Raw genomic sequence first — 19,188 nt, forward strand, 5'->3', positions numbered from 1 at the left:
CTGAGACAAGTACCAACCCCAAGAAAACTCTGCTGCAAAATAATGTAGCCAGGTAATAACTGCTTGTGTGTGGGCGTGTGTGTTAGTTGCTCAGTCGTGTCCTACTCTTTCAACCCCGTGGATGGTAGCCCACTAGGCTCCTCTGTAACTGCTTACTCCATTTCGAAGAAATTATTGAGAGTCAGACAATTTGATTATTGTTAAGTAAAGTTATACGAGTCAATGTGGCAAGTTTAAGTTTCACAGAATTTAATGAAAAACCTGGCAAATAATATTAATACTGGGATTTTCCTTGGTTTATTTCATTTAGTCCTTCCACACACAGGTGTTGAGTCCCACCCTATGTAGAAAGATGGCTGGGACACAGCCCAGGCTCAAGAAAGCAGCATCTGCCAGAGAAGCAGGCAGGGCTGTCAACCTCCACGTGTCTAAGGGGCCACAGGGACCAAGGCATCAGTGACAAGGTGCAGTTTGAACAAAGTTTTTAAAAGTGAGTAAGAATCCACCTGCCAGAGGACCTACAGTATCTAGCACATGGAACTCTGCCCAGTGTTATGTGGCAGCCTGGACGGGAGGGGAGTTTGGGGGAGAATGGATACATGTATATGTATGGCTGCATCCCTTCGCTGTTCATCTGAAACTATCACAACATTGTTTGTTAATCAATACAAAATAAAAAGTTGTTTAAAGTACCTATATTTGCATACATTCTATGTGAGTAGCTGACTCACTGGAAAAGACCCTGATGCTGGGAAAGATTGAAGGAAGGAGGAGAAAGGGGCGACAGAGGACAAGATGGTTGAACGGCATCATTGACTCAACGGACATGAGTTTGAGCAAGCTCCAGGAAATAGTGAAGGGCAGGGAAGCCTGACTGCTGCAGTCCACGGGGTTGCAAAGAGTCAGAACACAACAGAGCAACTGAACAACAACAATAAAAATAAAATGAAATGCTATAGATGAAAAAAATAAAAAGAATCCACCTGCCAGGAGAAGAAAAGATAACAGGGCCTGGGGGAGAAACAAATATAAAAATAGAGTAAAAAATTAATGTGGAAAACAAACTTAAAAAAAAATTTTAATGAAATTGCCTATAGGAAAATGGCTTTTGGGGGAAACGTCAAACAATGAATCTGAAAAGGTGGGCTCTGGAGCTTTGTGTGAATGCTCAGTGACACGTCGGCTCACATATACACATGTACATGTGGCCCAGACAGAGAGCTTTGCTTTAAATGTCCCCACACCTACTCAGCACAGTGTCTGGCATATGCCATCATCATCATCATCAATACCAACACTAGGACTCAAACATACTGACAGACTCCTCTTCACAACAACTGAAACAATTAGTACGACGACATCAAAAACATCCCTGTTTCTCCATAGGAAAAAAATTTTTATTTTGTTACCTTTATCAGAAAGACTTTTAACATCTGAATTCACTTTAATGCTGAGAGGGAGTCAATTTTCCTATAATATGACTTGAGATTTCCTTAAACATTCATCTTTGTTGCATAGATACCAAATGGAATTAGTATATTCATCTAAAATATCTGTACCAACCAATACAATATTGTAATTAGCCTCATTTCAGTTCAGTCGCTCAGTCATGTCTGACTCTTTGCGACCCCATGAATCACAGCACACCAGGCCTCCCTGTCCATCACCAACTCCCGGAGTTCACTCAGACTCACGTCCATTGAGTCAGTGATGCCATCCAGCCATCTCATCTTCTGTCGTCCCCTTCTCCTCCTGACCTCAATCCCTCCCAGCATCAGAGTCTTTTCCAATAAGTCAACTCTTCGCATGAGGTGGCCAAAGTACTGGAGTTTCAGCTTTAGCATCATTCCTTCCAAAGAAATCCCAGGGCTGATCTCCTTCAGAATGGACTGGTTGGATCTCCTTGCAGTCCAAGGGACTCTCAAGAGTCTTCTCCAACACCACAGTTCAATAGCATCAATTCTTCGGCGCTCAGCCTTCTTCACAGCCCAACTCTCACATCCATACATGACCACAGGAAAAACCATAGCCTTGACTAGATGGACCTTTGTTGGCAAAGTAATGTCTCTGCTTTTGAATATGCTATCTAGGTTGGTCATAACTTTTCTTCCAAGGAGTAAGCATCTTTTAATTTCATGGCTGCAGTCACCAACTGCAGTGATTTTGGAGCCCAAAAAAATAAAGTCTGACACTATTTCCACTCTTTCCCCATCTATTTCCCATGAAGTGATGGGACCAGATGCCATGATCTTTGTTTTCTGAAAGTTGAGCTTTAGGCCAACTTTTTCACTCTCCACTTTCACTTTTATCAAGAGGCTTTTTAGTTCCTCTTCACTTTCTGCCATAAGGGTGGTGTCATCTGCATATCTGAGGTTATTGATATTTCCCGGCTATCTTGATTCCAGCTTGTGTTTCTTCCAGCTCAGCGTTTCTCATAATGTACTCTGCATAGAAGTTAAATAAGCAGGGTGAGAATAGACAGCCTTGACGTACTCCTTTTCCTATTTGGAACCAGTCTGTTGTTCCATGTCCAGTTCTAACTGTTGCTTCCTGACCTGCATACAGGTTTCTCAAGAGGCAGGTCAGGTGGTCTGGTTTACCCATCTCTTTCAGAATTTTCCACAGTTTATTGTGATCCACACAGTCAAAGGCTTTGGCATAGTCAAGAAAGCAGAAATAGATGTTTTTCTGAAACTCTCTTGCTCTTTCCATGATCCAGAGGATGTTGGCAATTTGATCTCTGGTTCCTCTGCCTTTTCTAAATCCAGCTTGAACATCTGGAAGTTCACGGTTCACGTATTGCTGAAGCCTGACTTGGAGAATTTTGAGCATTACTTTAGTAGTGTGTGAGATGAGTGCAATTGTGCGGTAATTTGAGCATTCTTTGGCATTGCCTTTCTTTGGGATTGGAATGAAAACTGACCTTTTCCAGTCCTGTGGCCACTGCTGAGTTTTCCAAATTTGCTGGCATATTGAGTACAGCACTTTTAAAATAAATAAATTTATATTAAAAATAAATAAAAATAAAATATCTGTACCCATTGAAGTAATTTCAATACAATGGTGTATGCTATTTTTCTCATATTCTCTTTCCTTTGCTATACATTCTGCCTTTGTACACAGAGAACAGATTCTTCTCTAGACCAAAATAAATACCTGACAAATGCTACTTTTCCTTATCATTCTGTTACTTCTGCTCTGTCCTAGACATGATTAAAATGGGCTTTAACTTTTGGAGTCTCTATGCTATTCCACATCAATTGATCACTTTTTCTTCAACAAAATACCATGTATATAGTTTTGGTAATAGTCAATTTTAAATAAGTTTTCAAATCAGGTAAAATGAGTCATTATTGTTTTACAAATTACATTTTTGGATACTATTTATTTTTATTTCATAACCCAATTCTTCCAAAAGATAAAAAAAAAATTAGAAGAAAGGCCAGGACAGGTAGAAAGTTTTTATAATACATGGCCACATTGCTTATAGCTTATTAAATATTTTAGAGTTAACTGACCAGAACCACTGAAACCGACTGAAAACACAAAGACTACCTCCAAGAGCATTGCTCTTCTTTTACAAAGAACGACCTGCACAGCGAGGTTTAGACATATGTTCAATAACACAGAATCACAGGAATACTTCAGAGAAGAGTACATGAACTACCCATCAGGTCATAATGGGTTATTTTCTCCATCAGGATATCTGCTAAACAGATTCAAAGATTAACACTTCTTTTTACAAGCCGGTCACTCTAATAGCACTGTGGAAGAATGCAGGGTTTTAGAGTCAAAGAGTGTCATTTCACGACAAGAATAAGTACAACCCTGGGCTCAGAATTACCACCCTGAAGGATGGAGAGCAGCTGTTGCCTAAGCGCTTTGGTATTTTTCTTTTGACTCAGAGTCTGGCACAGGGAAATTACAGGAGCCCAATAAACAAAAACAACTAAACTCAATTATATACACAAACCTCCTTCACTAAAGAACACTTCACACATCTTAACAACGTGCTGCTGCTTCCCTGTGTGTTTCCTTTTAGTAGATGGCACCTAATGGTATTGGGTTGGCCAAAAAGTTTGTTCAGGTTTGTCCATAACATCTTCTAGAAAAACCCAAATGGGAAGCGGCCGAGCCCAGAATCCTGCTCCGGCGCCGCCGAGCACCGCCCGCCTCAACCGCCCGGCCCCGTCGGCTCCTGGGCCTCACCGAGCCGAGAAGAGGGAAAGGCAGAGGAGGCTGCGTGGAGGCGGCGGGGGCGCGGGCGGAGGCGGCGCGGCCGGCCGCGAAGAAAAAAAAAAAAAAAAGAAAAACCCAAATGAACTTGGTAGCCAATTTAATATCATATTAAATAACTTACAAGACCATTAGATTCCTCAGCTAAGACTGGCTTTGCATCTTATCCACCAGTGCTATGCTACTAGCAATCATAAATATTCAGCTTTAGGTAAGGTACATTATATAAACTGAAGAGACACAGTGGTTTTCTTGGGACTTATGTTCTAGCATTATTAACATTAATATGGACATGAAAACAATGGGAAAAGATGACTGTCTACTTATAGAAATGAAAAGCAAGTCTTTCCAGGATATATATGTTTTCATGCAAAAATGCTTCACACATAACAAGTATTCAATTAGTATTCTGTACTACTTACAAGGACTTGTGAATTCTACAGAGTGTGTGCATAACTGAAACAGAAAATGGGAAACAAGCAGTTTACACTTTCTCAAATTCAGGAAACATTACAAGACTGAATTCCGTATTTCAGTAGAAAGTGAGCAACTTGAATTGCGGTATCCATGCTATCAATGTCAACATTCACTGAGCGTGTACTTTACTATGCTCTATAAGAGACATGGTTAGGGTAACAGAGGAAAATTTAGACGTTTCCCTGCCTTTAAGATATATTAAGTTTTTTTCAGTAATGAGTGGCAGAGCAATAATACAAGAAAAAGCTTTACAAATAGGGAGCAAAAAACCTGGAAGGTATCAAGCAAGCCTGAGCAGACACCACTGAGATGATTTCAGCTCTGCTTCCTAAAGAGGAGAGCTGTGGGCTCTAGGAAAGAAGGTGCTTGAGAAAGAAAACTGCTATAATTAGAGTTCGAAAAAAGATTAATAAAACTGTCTCATTAGACACAGTCTCATTAGTAAGCAACTGTTTAGCTGTCTCATGTTTTCCATTATCCCTTCCAGCAGAAAAGACACCGTAGGTGGGCTTCCCAGGTGGCACTAGAGATAAAGAACTTGCCTGCCAACACAGGAGACATAAGAGAAGCAGGTTCGATCCCTGGGTCGGGAAGATCATTTGGAGGAGGACATGGCAACCCACTTCAGTATTCTTGCCTGGAGAATCCCATGGACAGAGGAGCCTGGCAGGCGGCAGCCCATGGGGTCACAGAGTTGGTCACGACTTAAGTGACTTAGCACACACACCGAGACTGTAGGTAAAATTTTTCTCATTTCCTTCATTGCTATGATAATATTTCTTATTCTATGTCCATTAAAATATCAAACATAGTGTGTGTGTCTTTGTATGCACAGGTGCATAAACTATAACTTTTTCGGGAATTGTTTTTCCTCCCTTTATCTTTTTGCTCATGGTTTCTTCCCCTACTCTCAATGATTTTTTTCAAAAGATCCTTCAAGAGTCCACCCTTTTTTCTTCACAGTGGGAAGAGTTCACAGAATTTCAAAGACTACCTTCTTTTGAGGTCCAGGACATTTTACAATATTTCAGAAAAGACAACCTTGGAAATACTCCAACTAAGAAGGAAAAGAACCAGCAGCTCAGATACAAGCAGCCTCCTTTGTTGTAATGAGTTGAGCTGTTGAAGAAAGATGCTTCACTAGGGAGCCTTGCATCAATCTTGGTTGCACAATATGTTTTTCTCTTCACAGAAAAACAGGAGACACAGAATTCAGTGACCCAAATAATTAAATTGCAATAAGAAACAAACTGCCAAGTTTAAATTGAAATCAGTTTGAGGGAAAGACATCACTTTTTAAGAATAGATATATGTATATGTATAACTGAATCACTTTGCTGTATACCTGAAGCTAACACAACACTGTAAATCAAATATATTCCAATACAAAAAATTTTAAAGAATTTTTTTTTAAAAAAAAAAAAAAAAAGTAAAAGAAGATGCTAAACAATGTCACTATAAAGAGATTTCCTCATAAGCTGTACAAAATCACCACTTGAGAACTGAACCGATCTAATACTGTATTGAATAAAGCTGTGTAGCAAAGATTTATTATCATAAATAAACAAGAAAATATATTACTTTTCTTTTAGCTCATTCAGGCTTTTCTGTACCTGACTAATCTGGGTTTATCGCACAGCTAAAGACACATAAAAGTACAATTTGTGGATTTTTTTCTGTGTAATGCAAAAACTCAAATATGGGAACATGTTTTAGGAGTGTTAAAGTGCAAAAGAAAACATCAACAGATCATTTTAAATTACAATCTTGTTCTAATCCCTTATTCTAAGTTTGCTCATTGGTGATCACCAATGCGGTCAAGACTCATATATAATAAAAATAATAATGCTCGATATTTCTCATGTTTTAATTATCTCAGTTATCTAGAATAATATGAAGCTAGTAAGGCAGGTTTTTCTCATTTGCCTCTTCTAGAAGAAAGACATTTTTAAAAAGCACAAAGGAGTCAAATGATGTTTTTTGTCCAAGGTTGCACATCAAAGAAAGATCAGGTTCAGTGAGAAAAAGTGTGAAGTTCATGCCAGAAGTCCTTAAGTCTCCAAACCTCAATGTTTCCTGGTCATTAAAATATAAACAATAATAGCTTACCAACAGGATGTATGCAATGATTAAATTATGTGATAATGTAACAGAAACTTCCTAGAAAAGGCTGGCCACATAGGAAGAGCTCAATAATTTAGAAAGGAGGGGGGTAAAGTAAAAGGAGAAAGAAAAACAGAAAAAGAAAACTATATTACTGTTTTACAAAGGTTATCAGTCAGCTCCATCTTAAAAGCTCCCTCCCATTATAGCTGGCCACCTCCTAGCAAATCCAGTGTGCACTTAGATTCTGCAAAATTTGCAACTTTTATATCTGTATTGCTAATTACCATCAGGTATTAAGTTTTGACCTTGTTCTCGTTGTCATGTCTTTAAAATAATATGAATCATTTCCCTGAGAAGTGGAACAGCTGCAAATGTTACATGAAGGCAATTTTGCAAATTAAGGTAATTTGTTCAATGTTCTTCCCAAGATTCATTTAAATAGGTAGCTTGTGAGAAAGAATATCACATTTCCTTCTCCCATGTTCCATTTCACAGATTATTGGCTAACCCATTAACAAACTTGCACTGAACCCCTACCTTGTATAAAGCACCATGGCAGATGTAAAAGTATAGGAGAATGAGTATTTACACAGTCCATAGAATTCTCCAGGCCAGAATACGGGGTGGGTAGCCATTCCCTTCTCCAGGGGATCGTCCCAATCCAGGGATCGAACCCAGGTCTCCCACATTACAGGCAGATTCTTTACTGTCTGAGCGACCAGGCAAACCCAAAAGTATAGGAGAATGAGTATTTATATCAAAAAGTTTATAGTCTGGTTAGGGAAATGAAATGAGAAGTCAAAAAGAAATATAATACTTTAGTTAAATGATAATAGTAATATTATTTATAAAGACACCACAGATGATGTAACCATGATTGATTACTCAATTTAGTATGAACAAGTACACAGTATACATAGCAAGCACACTTAAATATGAGGAATGAGAATGTTGAGGTCTAGAGAGAACTAAGAAAAGCTTGTTGGAGAGATCCTTCTCAGCATTTAAAGATAGAATTCAGATAGTTCTAGGACTGATTCAATAGGATAAAATTTCAAAGTATTTCTAAGTGTTTCCTAACAAATACAGACTTAAGAAACATGCTTTTAAGGTAAAAGACAGGAAAGCCTTCCATTCTGGAGGGTTAAACTACAGTTTGGATTGTAAAGTTTAATTGTGAGAATTAAAACATGGTAATTTATTACAAAACAAGGAATACACGAGATCAGTAAGTCATGTGAACACAAGTCCAACAAATACTAAGATATTTTGTTAATTAACCTATCTTTCACCCTTAAACTAGGAAGCGGAAATCCTAGCCTGGACAGATATTACAGAAACAATACCAAAACACCACAAACCACAGACTTTGCACAGGTCATAGCAGATCAGGCTCTCCCTGTGAAAGAAGCAGGACACTGTTTGACCTTGTTCTCTGTGGCAGCCTCGCCAAGGAAGATAGAACGTCTGTTCTGAAAGAAATCTAGCCAACATCCAATTATCCAATCTGATAATACAGAAAAAAAAGGACAGCAGGTTGAATTCTAATTTCAGACCAAATCTTTTATAAGAGCACTCTTCTAAATAAACCAGTTTTAAAAAGAATCCAGTTTCAGCTTCCTCCCTTTTTTTACCTACTCCTCAGTTTGAGATGCTCTCAAAGTAGGATTCAGACAAAAGACAGACACTGAAGAAGAGAGAAAATAGGCATGGATAATCCATCAGATATTTCAGTGAATAAATCATGAGTTATCTCTACTAAAAATGTATTTGCAAAATTCCTCATGATCAGCCAAAGAAGAGAAGCTACCTCTAATATTATAAGAGGGCTCGAGGGGGTCTTTTAAGCCCTAATGGGTCACATTAAGATTTTCCTTAGTGATCATTTAGCAACCCAAAAGAACTTTGTGAACAATACACTTTCACAGAAAAATCATCTCTGGACATTTATATGAACTGTCTTCTATACATTTACCCTTAGTGATTAATGTTGGTGGATAGAGAGATGAAATCATAAGCCTTAGGGCTCTTGCCATTTGAAAATGAGTAAATCATTACAAGTATCACAACAGCTATATTATTTAGCTTTCATATATTTTCTGAAAGATGAGTGAAAATACAACTCGGACAACAGTTACCATGGAAGCAGTTTCTTTCTGTTACCTTCCTGAATAGTAACATTTAATTTGACGCATTAATCTAGTAGCTGAGGTGTGATTCACCTGGTTCTTTTTCCTCGTCAATTTCTACATCACCAAACTGTGAGTCTCCAAGCAGTGCTTCTCTCGCTGCTGACACTTCCATGATAAAACAAGAACAAATTCTGCCTTTCTAGCAAGAATTACTGAACATCCACTAAATAATTTAAATAAAAGAAGAGAAGTAGGATATAAGGTTCAGAAAACAAAACAAAAAAAAACACCAAGTTCCATGCTTAATGTCTTTGACTTATATACATGACAGGTGTTTTCTTTTTTTAATTTGCTTATTTAACATTAATACTTTCCTAAAAGAAAAAAAAAATGCTTTGAGAGGCAGCTCTCCATGACAAGCCCTACTTTCCTGGGCTTCCCACTCTGGTCCTTGGAATGCTGCCTATGAAGTCCAGTGGACTCAAGTCAACTCAAATATCTATCTAGAGCAAAAGAAGGTTCTTTCATTTGGATCTTTAAGATGACTACATAAGGATTAATTAAGAATGAATGAGTCTGAAATACAAAATGAGACAGTAATTACACGGCTCACCTAAGCATTATTACATACTACTACTACTACTGCTACTACTAAGTCGCTTCAGTCGTGTCCGACTCTGTGCGACCCCATAGACAGCAGCCTACCAGGCTCCCCGGCCCCTGGGATTCTCCAGGCAAGGACACTGGAATGGGTTGCCATTTCCTTCTCCAATGAATGAAAGTGAAAAGTGAAAGTGAAGTCGCTCAGTCATGTCCGACTCTTAGCGACCCCATAGACGGCAGCCAACCAGGCTCCTCCATCCATGGGATTTTCCAGGCAAGAGTACTGGAGTGGGGTGCCATTGCCATCTCCGATTATTACATACAACAAACCATAAATTATACAGAGCAAATTCAAATATTAATGTCCATGTCTCCTTCATTTAAAAACTACTGAAAATGTATACTCTAGAGAGGCTAAGCAGACCTGTCCAGGCCAGATTTCTCGAGTTACCTTGACTCCATTGATCTTCACTGGTGGGCCTAACACTATTCTTGCCCAGAACTGATCTGTATTGGAATCTCTAGATCAGCTCTGTTATTTCTACTTGAAGAAATGTTTCAGGCTCTGCTTCTGAGTTCATGGTACACACACAGCTATCTGACAACAGTATTCCTGAGAGGTCTGTGCTTCCCTTAACTGCCCTCTGGGAGATGTGTGTCACAAGTTGTACGTTACAACTCAGCTCTGTCTTGTAGAGAAGACAGGTCCTGGGCAGACAGGACCCAGCTCTGTCTACATTTATGGGTTAGAAAGAGTTCTGTCTTTTCCAGTTCTCAGTTGTGTCTGGCTCTGTCCTTTCTTCTGATCTTAGTTATGACCGTGGAAGGGTTGCATTCTGCCCTTTTGCATGAAAAGAGTAACTTATAAACTGGGGGCCAAACCGAAAATGGATTTTCTCATTTCACAAATAGATGCTATTAGGAAGGAAATGGCAACCCACTCCAGTGTTCTTGCCTGGAGAATCCCAGGGACGGTGGAGCCTGGTGGGCTGCCGTCTATGGGGTCACACAGAGTCAGACACAACTGACGTGACTTAGCAGCAGCAGCAGGCTTCAAAAGTCACGCTATTAAATTGTGTTCCGGGACACAGGCTCACAACTGTCGTGTATCATAATATTACTCAAAACTAGTAACATGGGCACTACACATACCTTACTCAAAGTTAGACGTAGAAAAGCTAATATTGATGTGACTTCATCTTCTTTAACATTCAACTTCGATAGAATTCTTCAAAATGCCAACCACACAGCCTGTAGTCACACAATTTTTAAAACTAGCATTTAGAATACTGACTGCTATGCAGAATATTCTGATTATTTTAGAAAGCAAATGATCGCTCTCCCTATGTCTCCAGAATGTTTTAGGTTCACTAAAGCTCACTTTTATTTCCAAATGAGAACCTATAATTACATGGAACCTTGAAGACATACAAAAATAAAAATAGTACTTTGGAACACATCTATTTCCTCAGATTAAATGTGACCTCCTTGGCTTCTACATCACACATGAAATCATTTACCCATTCAACAAATAATTATCGTATCTACCATGTTTCAACCTGAAGCTCCGGTTTCCTTGCGTTTATATTTTAGAATGTGTTGAGGGGCAATGGGGAGAAATTGAATCAACTGATAAATGCAAAACACACTAGATGGTGATAAACGCTATAGGTAAAAGGAATAAAGGAAGTAAGAGGCAAAGGGAGTGTAGAGTATGAAGAAGTGACAGTATTAAATAAAGTGGACAGAGAGAACTCTTTGAAAAGGTGCAAAGAGCATTTGAGCAAAGAGTGGGAGGTGAAGGAACAAACCACAAGGATATCTGCAGAAAGAATTCCCGGCGGGGAGAACAGTGGTTGCAAAAGTTCTGAGGCAGGAACATAGCGGATATGTTAAAGAACTGCAATAAAGCCAGTTTGGATCAAGCAGGGTGTTGTAGGCATTGAAGTTAAAGAAGCAACTGAAGTTAGAGAAGTTCAGCTATCTAGGATCTTGTGAGTCCTCTGCGTTTTACTCATAATGAAACGGGAAGTCACTGAGGATTTTGAGCCAAGGAGCCTGCCTTCCACTTTTCAAAATTCACTAAGGCTGTTGCATTGACAAAAGACTAAAGGTGAGGGGACAGGGGAGAAAGCAGAAAGTCCAGTTAAGAGGCTGTTGTAATAATCCAGGCAGGAGTTGATGATGGGTTTAACATGGGTAGTAACAGTGGAGTTGAGACGTTGTCGGATTCTGGGTAGCTAGTGCAAGCAGAGTCAACAAGAGTTACTTACAGATCAGATATGTATTATAAACGAAATAAGGGGACCAAGAAATTTTGGCCTAAATAACCAGAAGGAGTGAGCAATGTATTGAAATGGGGAATGCTACAGAAGGAAAAAGTGGTAGTGAGAACTCAGAATGTCTATTTGAAATCTATTAAGTTTGACATGCTCATTGTATATATAAGCTGCTAAGTCGCTTCAGTCGTGTCCGACTCTGTGCTACCCCATAGACAGCAGCCCACCAGGCTCCTCTGTCCATGGGATTCTCCAGGCAAGAACACTGGAGTGGGTTGCCATTTCCTACTCCAATGCATGAAAGTGAAAAGTTAAAGTGAAGTTGCTCAGTCGTGTCCGACTCCTAGCGACCCCATGGACTGCAGCCCACCAGGCTCCTCCGTCCATGGGATTTTCCAGGCAAGAGTACTGGAGTGGGGTGCCATTGCCTTCTCCAGTATATATAAGCAGAGATGTGGAATTAGCAGTTAGATATAAGCATATAGATATATCTTTTCATTAACATTTACTGAGTGATAATCAAATGAACAATTGAGCATATGAATGAATGAATGAATGTTGGGGATACAAAAATATTTCAGTTTAAGAAGTAATAAGAGTACCATTCAGCAGATAACTTACCATCTAAAGTAATTTGGGCTTGAATGAGAAAGCTAAGATAACTGGGGATAAGGGGATGGGGAGAAGGGGACTACAGAAGTCAGTACAAAGCAACTCACTCACTGGGTTTTACAATAATATTTTCTGTTACAACAGTACCACTCTGGAATCCAAGTGGTATATAACACACTACAAATTCCCCCAAAAGAATTTAAGTCCAAGAGCATCATTTTCATATGTCTTGTGTAAATATATGTGCGTGTGTTAAAATTACAAAAGAATGATTAGCAAATGAGTATGTTAGTTCTTTAACAAACCAAATAAGTTGAAAGTATTAACGTATCTGTATTAAGTATTCCAAAGAAACAATACAATGTTTATCTTTGATTTTCCAAAAGTCCACCTCCATATTCTGAAAGTGGTCCTATCTTAATTACTTTTACTATTTCAAACTGGTCACTGCTTTTAGAAGTACACTGTCATATATCTCATTTTAGGAATTTTTTAAGGTATACACCTTGTGATTTTAACCTACTAACTGTATCTACAATCTTAGGGGCCTAATTATTTTTTTTTTACTTGACTTTTCTTCTCTTTATTAACAAGAAACTTTTAGTCCATTTTTTTCAATTGTTATGTCCCTGGAGAATTAAAATGCACAACCTCTAAATATTTCTCTTTTTTACTTTAATTTTTTAACCACTTTTTAAAATCACAGTATAGTTAATTTACAATGTTGTGTTAACTTCTGGTGTACAGCAAAGTGATTCATATCTATATATGTATATATCCATTTTCAGATTATTTTCCATTATAGGTTATCAAGACACTGTATATAGTACCTTGTGCTATACAGTAGATCCTTGTCGTTTATCTATTTTATACAAAGTAGTGAAAGTAAAAGTTGCTTAGTCGTGTCCAACTCTTTGCAACCATGGGATATACCGTCCACGGAATTCTCCAGGCCAGAATACTGAAGTGGGTAGCCTTTCCTTTCTCCAGGGATACACAGTAGTATGTATATGTTAATCCCAAACTCCTAATCTCTCTCTCCCTCCCCACCCCCACACTATACCCTCTGGTAACCATAAATTCATTTTCTAAGTCTGTGAGTCTATTTCTGTTTTGTAAATAAGTTCATTTATATCATTTTTTTAGATTCCACATATAAGTGATATCATATGGTACTTGTCTTCCTCCATCTGACTTACTTCACTTAATATGATAATCTCTAGGTCCATCCATGTTGCTGCAAATGGCATTATTTCACTCTTTTTTATAGTTAATATTCCGTTGTGTATATATCCCACATCTTCTTTATCCATTCATCCATCAATGAACACTTAGGTTGCTTCCATATCCTGGCTATTGCAAATAGTGCTGCTATGGAACTGATTGGACTGCATGGATCTTTTTTTTCTATTTTTTTAAACTGGAGTATAATTGCTTTACAATGTTGTATTAGTCTTTGCTGTACAATGAAGTAAATCAGCTAAATGTATTCAAATCCCTCCCTCTTGAGCCTCCCCCCAATACCCCTCCATCCCATCCCCTTAGGTTATCACAGAGCACCGAGCTGAGCTCCTTGTGCTTTACAGCCCATTTGGGATGCATGTATCTTTTTGAATTATAATTTTCTCAGGATATATGCCCAGAATGGAACTGCAGGATCATATGGTGACTATTTTTAGTTTCTTAAGGAACCTTCATACTGTTCTTCACAGTGGCTGCACCAATTTACCTTTAGGGGCTTAATCTTAAATTGCAAGAAATTAAAGTATATCCCACACCCTACTAAATAATGTGGGTTTCTGAAAGTCTCTAAGCAATTTTAATTAAAGTTCACATTGCATCTAGGAGTGAAGAGACTTGAGATCATCGTACAAATGTCTTTATTCCCACATCTGTTCCTGACTGCTACTTAAGTTAGCAAATGATAGGAAGGAGGCTTTTCTTCAATATATTAGTACATTTTAAAATCAAAATGCTTATTCTATTTCAATAATGCCAAAGAATAAGAAGCAAAGCAATTTTTACAATTTTATTTTTTTCAATTATAGCTACTTCAAGTGATTTTTTTTTTTACCTGAAATAAGTAAATAACTGTATCAGGGCAGTATTTAATTAGTCACAACTAGAAAAGCAGAGACATTACTTTGCCAACAAAGGTCCATCAAGGCTATGGTTTTTCCTGTGGTCATGTATGGATGTGAGAGTTGGACTGTGAAGAAAGCTGAGCACTGAAGAATTGATGCTTTTGAACTGTGGTGTTGGAGAAGACTCTTGAGAGTCCCTTGGACTGCAAGGAGATCCAACCAGTCCATTCTGAAGGAGATCAGTCCTGGGTGTTCTTTGGAAGGAATGATGCTAAAGCTGAGAAACTCCAGTACTTGGGCCACCTCATTGGAAAAGACTCTGATGCTGGGAGGGATTGGGGGCAGGAGGAGAAGGGGACAACAGAGGATGAGATGGCTGGATGGCATCACTGACTCGATGGATGTGAGTCTGAGTGAACTCTGGGAGATGGTGATGGACAGGGAGGCCTGGCACGCTGCCGATTCATGGGGTTGCGAAGAATTGGACACAACTGAGCAACTGAACTGAACTGAACAAGGACACAATGTTAGCGCTACCTGATAAACAATCCAAAATAAAAACTGCTTATAGAATATGAAATTTTCCCCAAAACAGGACTATAATACATTTAGCACTTTCATTTTAGCCCCCAAAGAAGTCATTTAAATTTATTTCAAACTCTTCTTTGCCTTCCAAACCAGTTAACACTAAATTAGCCAGTTTCCTCACAAAATAACACTTAAAGAATCCGCAAGAATGTTGAAGTACTTGCAACTGGGCAGCAAAACTAAGTCTCCCAGCTCAATGAGCAATCAGATTTATGTAGGAACAGTATATATGTAAAGGGACAGAGGGCTTCCCTGATAGCTCAGTTGGTAAAGAATCTGCCTGCAGGAGGCCCCGGTTCGATTCCTGGGTTGGGAAGATCCACTGGAGAAGGGATAGGCTATTCCCTCCAATATTCTTAGGCTTCCCTTGTGACTCAGTTGGTAAAGAATCTGCCTGCAATGCAGGAAACCTGAGTTCAGTCCCTGGGTTGCAAAGATCCTCTGGAGCAAGGTAAAGGTTACCCAACTGGCCTGGAGAATTCCATGGACTGTATAGTCCATGGGGTCACAAAGAGTCGGACACAACTGAGCGACTTTCACTTTTAAAGGGACAGAAAGATAATAATTCCCATTTTCTTAACCTGTAGGTGTACAAGTTCTATTACAGGGTCTGCCAACCTTAGCACTACTGACATTTTAGGCTACATACATCTTTGATGTGAAGTCGGGGGAGGGGCTATCCCGTGCATTGTGGTATGTTTGGCAGCCTCCTTGGTCTCTACCCAGGAGATGCCAGTAGCATCCCATCCCCATAGGACATCCAAAAATATCTCCAGACACTGTTAAATGTCCCTCAGGGAATACAAAACTGGTCCTGGTTGAGAACCCCTGATATGTATGTTTAGGAGAAATGTGAGTTTACATATTGCTCTACATGGGCTGCCTTTACATAAAATTTAACTTTAATTTCAAAGCTCATTTTCAACTGAAACCCCTGGAACAAAACAGCACGAAGCAACTGATACCAACAGAAAAGGGGAGTTTGGCTCTTTCAAAAGTAAAGGTTATCCACCCGGTAAGAAACAAATTCTTAAAACCTTATACCCATAAAAATCCTCCAAATTAAACTTTAGGTCTAAATCTGTTAAGTGAGCTCACATGTATTCTTCAAAAGCAATGAAGAAAGAAATACTGCAACTATCTATACAGTCCAGAAATGTGATCTTTTAAAAGGATGCTTAATGTGGTTTTTTTTTTCTTCCAAAGTGGCAGCTTATTATTATCTTTTGAAATGTCATTTGGTGACTCAAAAGAAAACAACTGTAATTTAAACAGCAAGAAATGAAGGGGAATAAGTCTGTATGTGGCCTCTGTTTGGAAGTTACTAAGCTGTCTTTCCATGATTAATGTAATATGCTTTCTCCAGGGGTATAAAACCTCAGGTTTCAAAATATGATTTATATGCTGGTAGCTCCCACATTTCCATCCCACCCCGGGCTGCCCTTGAGACCAAGGCCAACTCACCCATCAACATATCCCAATGATGACCAACTGTCTCAATGATGACCAACTGTCCGCCTGAAGAGGGGAGTTTCCATTTCCTCCTAGCCTTCTTTCCCCCTGAGCCTTTCCTGTATTGAGAAATAGGAGCCTATTCCCATAGGTGTTGCTAGTGTTAAAGAACCTGCCTGCCAATGCAAGAGATGTAAGGGACATAGGTTCAATTCCTGCGTCAGGAAGATCCTCTGGAGAAGGAAATGGCAACCCACTCCAGCATTCTTACCTAGAAAATCCACAAACTGAGGAGCCTGGCAGGTGTAGTCCATGGGGTTGCAAAGAGTCAGCCACTATTGAGCACACATCAAATACCCAAAACTATGAACTACTCCCCAGGAAAAAGGCTGACAGTCATCCTTGACCCCATTCCTATTACTGCTATAACAAATTTCCATAATTTTGTAACTTGCTGTTGCTGTTCAGTCGCTAGGTCATGTCTGACTCTGCTGTGACCCCATGGACTGTAGCCCACTGTCCATGGGATTTCCCAGGCAAGAATACTGGAGTGGGTTGCCATTTCCTTCTCCAGAGGATCTTCCTGACACAGGGATCAAACCCACATCTCCTGTATTGGCAGGTGGATTCTTTACTACTGAGCCACCTGAGAAGCCCAATTTTGTGACTTAAGACAACACAAATAACTACCTTACACTTCTGGAAATCCAAGTCCAAAATCGAAGTCTAGAGCTTAAAGTTAAGGTGTCAGCAGGGCAGTTTCTCCTGGAAGCTCTGGAAGAAAATCTGTTTCCTTACCTTTCTGGCTTCTAGAAGCTACCTTGGCTTGTGGACTGTATATGAATACTAAAGAAGTCTATTCTAGCAGACCCAACCTGCCTGATCGACCAGATACAGAAATGTTTACACATGGGAGCAACTTCGTGGACGGGGGGCTCTGAAAGGCTGAATAAGCAGCAGTAATTCATCAGGAAGTTGAAGTCTTAGAAGTGGAAGCCCTCCTTCCAGGAACGTCTGCCCAAGAGGCAGAGCTCATAGCCTTTAAGAGAACCCTGTACCTTAGGGCTAAATAAAAGATAACCACTTACACTGATTCTAAGTATGCCTTCTCTACTGTGCACACACAAGGAGCCACACAGAAGGCGAATCTACTAACATCTGGAAGAAAAAAAACATATGGAGAAGATATTGGTCTTACTAGACTATTATAATGATGTTAGGAGTAATCATACTGTATTGCCCAGGGCCACCAAAAGACTGATGTTATACAGCTAACGGAAATAATTTGCCTGATCAGGTCACAAAACAGGCAGCCAGAACCAAAAAACCAGATCCTAAGGCCTTAGCACTCATCCCGAGAGCGGACCTATCCCTCTTTAAGTCTCAGTATTCAGATATGGATCTAGAGAAAGCAGATGAAGGAAGATTTCTTTTTTTGTTGTTGTTACATTTATGTTTATTAAAAACTGCTACAAACAAACAAAGCCTGTACAAAAAACTTGAACATTCTTCCCTGTGAAACAGTAAGCTCCAGCAACATTATCGCTTAGGACTTCACATTTCTCTGCCTTGGCCTTAATCTTCCTCTGTCACGTATCCGTCTTCCTGCCCCACTACTTTGAGATAGTAGTCTTGAGAGACATTATCGCCTAGGACCCCCTCTGCCTCTGCCTCGGCCTCGGCCACGTCCTCTTCCTCGGCCTCGGCCTCTTCCTGCATCAGCTTCCCTTTTCTTAGACTTCACCTTTGGTTCCACATCCACGAGTAGTGTATCCAGAGGTAAGCTGTCTGGCAGAATAAAATACCGAATGTTATTTCCTCGAATACTCAGTGTTTCCAGCTGTACAGGTTCTCTGTTCTTCAGGGTCATTTTCACTGCTTTAAGGTGTGTGTTCATACTGACATCTACACCTGTGATTGTTCCGTGGACTTGTGTTCCATTCTTTAATTCAATGGTTACAGTTTTGTGACTCAATTTCATCAAAAATGAAATCAAAAAAGTCCATCCCTGACTTGAAACATTCCAGAATTGGGTTACATTATTTCTTAATAAACCTCTGCAGCTTCTAAGTACTCTTTTCCCGGCTCTGCATGCTCACAAGCTTCATCCTAGAGGCGCCGTCACCCTTTCGGCCCGATAGGACACGAAATCCGACCACCGAGAGCCGAGGTTGGGCGTATGAATGGCCGGATACACTTATTCTCGGGGCTCCGACGTAAAGACCGCGCCAAGCGCAGGGAGGCACGGCCTGAAGGAAGATTTCATGATGAACCTTAAGACTTAGATGATCGGTACCAAACAACCAAAGAAGACTGGATTTATAACAAGGACTAATGCTTATACCTGAGCAGTTAATGAAAAGAGTTATGACTTAACTACATTAAGGAAACCATTATGGCAGTGACTTACCCATCACTGGCTACAATTTACTGCTGGTCGACAAACACAAAGGACCAACCAAAAGGTAACACAATTGTCTGACCTGGTCAGAAACAATCCAAAAACCAAGCCACCCCAACAATAAAAGAGGTGTAAAACCAAGGCAAAGAACCAGGCACTGACTGGCAAATTGACTTTACTGCTATGCCAAAAGCCATGGAAAATTACAGACATTTTCT

General features: G+C 39.6%; 1 protein-coding gene and 1 pseudogene across 4 annotated transcripts in view; both read right to left on the reverse strand.

Annotated features, from left to right (window-relative positions):
* The window catches only part of ADAM23 (ADAM metallopeptidase domain 23), a 194,662-nt gene that overhangs the window by 148,674 nt on the left and 26,800 nt on the right, over positions 1-19,188 (reverse strand). The gene's annotated exons all lie outside the window — the stretch shown is intronic.
* LOC102267627 (small nuclear ribonucleoprotein Sm D1 pseudogene) lies at positions 18,131-18,572 on the reverse strand (annotated as a pseudogene).

Source organism: Bos mutus, chromosome 2 (assembly GCF_027580195.1).
Source record: "Bos mutus isolate GX-2022 chromosome 2, NWIPB_WYAK_1.1, whole genome shotgun sequence".
Classification (NCBI taxonomy): domain Eukaryota; kingdom Metazoa; phylum Chordata; class Mammalia; order Artiodactyla; family Bovidae; genus Bos; species Bos mutus.